Raw genomic sequence first — 6,030 nt, 5'->3', positions numbered from 1 at the left:
GAACGGGTTACAATAAATAGAATGACTCTCAGAAGGTGAGTCTTTATAATCTGCTTCCTGACTTTATTGACTGGAAATGTTAAGCTTCCTCACTTAGAAATACACAGCACTTGTTAGTGCATTCATTGCAGCCACTGCTTTGGTTTGAAGATCTGCCCCAACCATCTGGAACTTTGACCTTTTCTAACTTCATAGCATGAATGTACACTAACTTTTTTTAGTACATGGATTGTCCAACCAGGCCTCTGCCTTCTGTAAAATATTCTAGATATATTTTTACACCATCTCAAGATCGTCCAAGCTTTTGCTGAATGCTTGCCTTGTGTAGAACATGAAGATGCTGTAGCAGATCTCGGAAGTGATTGGAAGTTAAAAGAGCCTGCAGTGTGTTTGTGTGTTAGCTGGGAGTGGAGGATGAGATGGCAGGGAAAGTGACAAAATGCGTGGCTTGTTCTTTTGAAGCCTTTACTTGAAGGCATAGCTGTCCAAACAGGCTTCTTGTCACGTTTGGGCTGGGAGGAAGTTTGGTTCAGCTGAACTGACAGGAGCAGGTAAGGTACTGTTGTTACCTCCAGCTTGGCAGTGGGTGACTTACACAAGGAAAGTAAGGGTTGTTGAATACTTCTGCATTATGTTACTGCATCTCCAGACCTTGAGGAGTCCCTTCTAAAACCTTGCCAGGTGTGGCTCCCTGCATTCAGCCTGTGCTGGCTGTGGGGCAGAAGCAGAGCTGGTGTGATGTGAGGCATGCAGGGCTGTGGTGAGAGGAGGAGACTGCTCTGTGCCCTCAGCCACTGCCTGGACACCCAAGTGCCGGGAGGCAGCATCGGCTCTCACACCTTTTTAGCCTATTGTAGAGTTCTGGCATCTGCAGCTCCAACATCTGGTCAGATTTGCAGCTGATGACTCAATAGCATCACAGTCAGAGGGTGCTGTAGCACAAAGCTTCCCCCCAGCTCTGAGCAGCTGAGGTTGGCTATGCCTCTGCTATGATTAAGAGCCTGAAAATAGATGTTATATGCGTATTTCTAAAACTATGAAGGAAAACTCTCTACCACTGAACAGCAAAGGGGTTATACCATCTCCTCTGCTGCTGTTGGAGTGAGAACCAGAAGTTGCACGAAGCTTGGCAGAGCCCTTGTTTGGAGGATGCTGAAGTGATTCACTCCAGCAGCTGTTCCTGAGTGAGCAGGGTGGTGACAAGTCAGCATGCTTTTCAGTGTCCCTTTGTGGTGCAGGGCCAAAGTGAGCTACAGGCTGAAATGTTTTGTGTTTCCAACGCAGCACGTGCAATGGTGGCTTTGGGTCGTTTGGACTGACACTGCAAAAAGGAGCAGCAATGTGCTGGGAAAGGCAGCACCCACTGCTCTCCCTGCTGGTGGATCTTCATAAGCACTTTTGGGGCAGCATGCTGCTGAGCCCATTCTGGTGCAGCCCAGCTGGATGTGGGTGATGGGGTTGGGGTGATGGGCCTGGCTGCCAACGCTTTGCTGTGCACAGCTCCAGAGACTCATTTATTTTTCCAGCAGGCTCATTTGCACTTTGGGACAAACACATCTCTTAACACCAATTAATCCCCTCAGTGATGCTGGCTCTGCTCTTTTAGGAGCTGAGGTCCTGGATAAGGGAGTATCTCCGTGGTTTGTGCCCTATGAAAACATGCAGGAGCACTTACAGAGCAGATGTGAGTGTCTGTCTATCTGTCCACTTGAGCACAGCATACATGCAGTGCTACAGGTCCCTTCAAAGGGGAGCAGCACCACTCTCCAGTCCCTTTGTCTTTCCATCAGAGCTGAAATCCCTTAAGGCCCTGTGGAAAATTCCTGCCTTGATCTGCACCAACCAACATGTCCATTCTCGTCTTAGCTGAGAGTTACACTGATCTCTCCTATGCTTTTTTTCCCGACTCCTTTTATTTAGGTGGGCATTTTGGTCTAATAACAGTGTTTTAAAGGCAAACCCATCTGAAACAGGCCCTGTGCTGCAGTGCCTAGAGGGAGTTTTGCAGCAGGGGAGCAGTACTCATGTACTCATGTCTCCTCCAGGCTGAAGTTCTGCACCCATCTCCTGTGTCATGAGGCAGCTCTGCACACTGCTTGACACCAACTGCATCAGAGCAATCACAAGGACCAGGAACATCCAGCAAACAGAACCATGTAGACCCAGACCCCTCTGGCTAGCAGAGAGCATTGCTGCTCATGCTGCTTTGTGTTCAGTGACAACTCCAGCAGCACCTGGGAGCCTCCAAGGGACCACACAGCAGCAGCCCCATACAGTGACTGCTTTGCAGGAAGCACTCCTTGCTATTTGCTTTCTTTTAAAGCCTAAGTGACAGCCCTGCACCTAACCCTTCCTACTCCTGCACCACCCTTGAGCAAACATATTTATAGCAGCAAGCTGTGTTTATAGCTTTGCCCTGTCTTGACCTGGAAGTAATTGGTTAATTGTGTTAGACAACAAACCTTGAGACGCTCACATGTTTTCCTTCCACCTTCTTGCAGAGAACTGGGGGGGTCACACTGGTCAGAAACATCAAACACCTGTGAGAAAACAATGTGTGCTTCTCTGCCAGGAAATCGGTCCCAGTTGAACCCATTTCAGGGCCAGCAGTTCCTATAAAGCTCCCAGAGGCTTGGCTAGATGGCTGGAGCAGGGCTGGTGCTGGCCCTGGGGTAGGTGATACCACTGACAGCAGTCTGTGTGCCTCTGCTTCCCTTTTGACCGCCTCCATATGATTTACTGGTGTCCATTGACGTCTGGCTGTTGGGTGGATAAATGCCCTGTAGTGCAGAGAGGTTGAGCACGTGGAAACAAACCCACCTCGGTGTTTTATTCCTCTCTAGAGGAGACTACTGCGCAGTTGTGGGTAAAGCTCCAAAGCAACTCACAATTGTTTCTGAGTTCTGTAAACCCAAAACCACACTAAACCCATTCAGTATATAAAATCAGATCTCTGCAAACAGGAAGCAAAGAGGGTTTTTCCCATGCAGTCCTCTTTGCCAGCTTTCAATTATGCTCCAGCCTTCCAGAAGTGAAGAAAAAATCCCAGCTGTATCCTGCCTGTGCCCGGGGACCTGAGAGAAGCCCTGGGGGCTTCTGGCCTCCCCACCTTAGCACTGCATTCCTGTAGCCTTGGTGCAGGGAGCAGTGCAGTGCTGGTCCCAAGGCATGGGTAGTGAGGACTGAGGCGCTGCATTGGTGCTGAGGTTTGCGAGCAGCTGGGTGGCAATGCAGGCAGAGGCGCTTCCCTCTGCAGTATTTGGAGTCATGCGGCAGGAGCGGCTAAGAGGATTAGGGATCTCTGATGGTGTTTGCAGCTGTGCTAGCTGTAAGCGAGAGGAGGAATCCAAATGCTTCATCTGAAGAAGTGAATCTCTGGGTCTGGAAAAGAATTCTCCCTTGGGACTTTGCAGCTGGAGATGTTCTTAGATGCTGCTATTTCACAGAGCAGTGTGTGAGTGCAGTTCCTGCAGGGCCACAGCACAAATAGTGCTCCTGCGGAACGCTTACTATGAGCCAGCCCGGATGCGGGGCTCCGAGCCACGGTAACATCTCCAAAATGTCAGCTCCCACGCAGGTCTGTGTATCCCAAGCATCCAGCCCCAACAAGGAACGTGTTAGAAACTGTGCCAGGTTAACCTCAGACATGAGAAGGAGACCCACCCTGGGAGTCAGGACACGGATCTCCTTAACGCTTCTGCTGCCATTACCCACATTGTCTTAGCACTGCAGTACTTCGGCAGGGGGAACTGATTTCCTGCATTCCTACACGGAGTTGAGCTCTGGGGTCAGATTCCCATGCATTCAGTGCTGTGACTGTCCCAGTAAGAACACCTGAGGAGCCCCCTGCAGAGGTGCTGTGGTGTGATGCTTTGGCAGAATGCAGCCCTTGGGTGGGCTGGGGGAGGGCATGGAATCCACGGAGCTGTTTTCCATCCTTCCCAACCTTCAGCAAAAACGTGGCCTTGGAACCAAGGAAGGAGACATCACTGTCAGACATGCATGTGCCTGGTGGAAGCACACAGTCCTGGGGCCGGTGATGTCCATGCAGAGGATTGGGAGTGCTGAGTCCACGTGTGGAGCTTCTGACTTCGCTTCCAGCTGGGGCTGCAGCTGCTGAGCTCATCCTGAAGACAAAATCACCTTGAGCCTCGCGTGGGGTGTGTCAGTGGAGAGGAAAACATCCAGGCTTCCAATGTGTCTAATGGTTTTAGTGGGGAGGCTGAGAGATCAGGAGAGAATGCCAGAAGTAACAAACTGAGCCTTTTCCAGGTACAGCTGTGTGCAAATCACCTGCCAAAAATGCAAAAAGAGATGATAATCCTAAATTTGTCCTTTAAGCGTACCTGTGCCTGCTCTGTAGTGGTTTCCTCCTAATCACTGGGGATTAATACATTGAAACATCTGAGGTGAAGGGGCACAGTGGAACTCCTTGCAGGCTGGTAATAATAACAGAAAGCCGTTCTGTGCAGCAAACCTGAGGCTGACTTGGTTTTTAATGGACATCTGTCTGCAGGGAGGAAAAATGCCATGGCAACTGGCTTTCTTGTTGGCACGCCTGTCTCAGCAAAAGGATGGGGAGAGGATGGGCATTGAAGGGTCTGCGCTGCAGTGTTTGGGAAGTGGGGAGGCACAGCTTGGTGAAGCTGTGAGGCAAAGGTTGTTTATGCTCCATGAACACCAGATCTGGAGGGATTTAAGAGCTAAGTCTTGGCATAACGATTGCTTTGTCTGCTGCTGCTGAGCAGGAGTTAGACTTGATTCTCCGCTTCCCTTTGTGAAAATGCTAAATCTACTCATAGAGGCGCTAAGTGTGGGGCTGGGGGCTGCTAGGCAGTCTGCCCACGGTGCTGGGGCACAGCTGGGGCCTCCCAGTCTGAAGCTCTGTCTCAAAACAGTGCTGTGGGGCTGCAGTGATTGCACAGGTCCTGCCTCTGGGCAGGGAGATCCCTTAAACAGTGATTGTGGCCAATGGAAGCTGAGAGCAGGGTTCATTAATATGCCCTGGAGTGTGTCCAAAGAAGGGCAATGAAGCTGTGAAGGGACTGGAACATAAGTCTTACAGGGAGCAGCTGCAGGAGCTGGGATGGATCAGTCCGGAGAAGAGGAAGCTCAGGGGTGACCTTATTGCTCTCTACAGCTCCTGAAAGGACTGTAGGGTCATTCTCTCCTCCCAGGTAACCAGCACTAGGACAAGAGGTCATGGCCTCAAGTTGCACCAGGGAAGGGTTAGGCTGGGTATTTGGGAACATTTCTTCTCTGAAAATGGTCAAGCTTTGGGTCAGGCTGCCCAGGGAAGTGATGGAGTCACTGACCTTGAAGATGTCCAAGAAGTGTGGAGATGTAGCACTGATTGCATGGTTCATTGGAAAAGGTTGGGGTTGGACTTGGTGATCCTAGAGATCTTTTCCAACCATACTGGTTTTATGATTCTGTGTTGATTAAGCATGAAGCAAGTTGTGGCACTTGGGCACCTCAGACCCAAGCACTGTGGATGTTTGCACATTCCTTCATCTCATATTAGTTGTGTGGAGCAGTTGCATGCATGGCTCAGCAGCATACCTGTCCTGAAGGGAGCTGGAGTTGGTGGGTGACAGAAACTGGGAACGAGTCACTATCGAAGTGCAAAGTGTGGATCAAAAAATATGTCTGCTGGGAGCTGGTGTCTCCCTGCAGCCAAGCTGTGATCTTGAGGGACTGCAGGTGATGCAAAGCAGTGGCTGCCTCTCCTCTGTGCTTGAAGCTCAGGCTTTACTCACTGATGTGCATGTACCTAATTCTGGTCTGGCCAGTGGTGCATTCATCAATTACAACTGATTGCAGCTTTGCTGACTAGCTGATACCGTATCTCTCTGGGAAACACTCCTCATCTGTTGGAGTACCTGATTTGTTTTCCAAGCGCTTGGAGATTCCCATGCCTACAAGTGTTGCTGGCAAAGCTTTTGTCTCTAAGAACAGGTTTTGTGGTAATAGATAAATAAATCTTCAGAGAAAAGAAAATGTGTAGAAATATCCAGTATTGTGCTGCTC

Source organism: Coturnix japonica, chromosome 9 (genome assembly GCF_054131305.1).
Source record: "Coturnix japonica strain WE chromosome 9, WE-NBRP24, whole genome shotgun sequence".
NCBI lineage: Eukaryota > Metazoa > Chordata > Aves > Galliformes > Phasianidae > Coturnix > Coturnix japonica.
The sequence above is the reverse complement of the archived record's forward strand: the minus strand, read 5'-3'. Positions refer to the sequence as shown.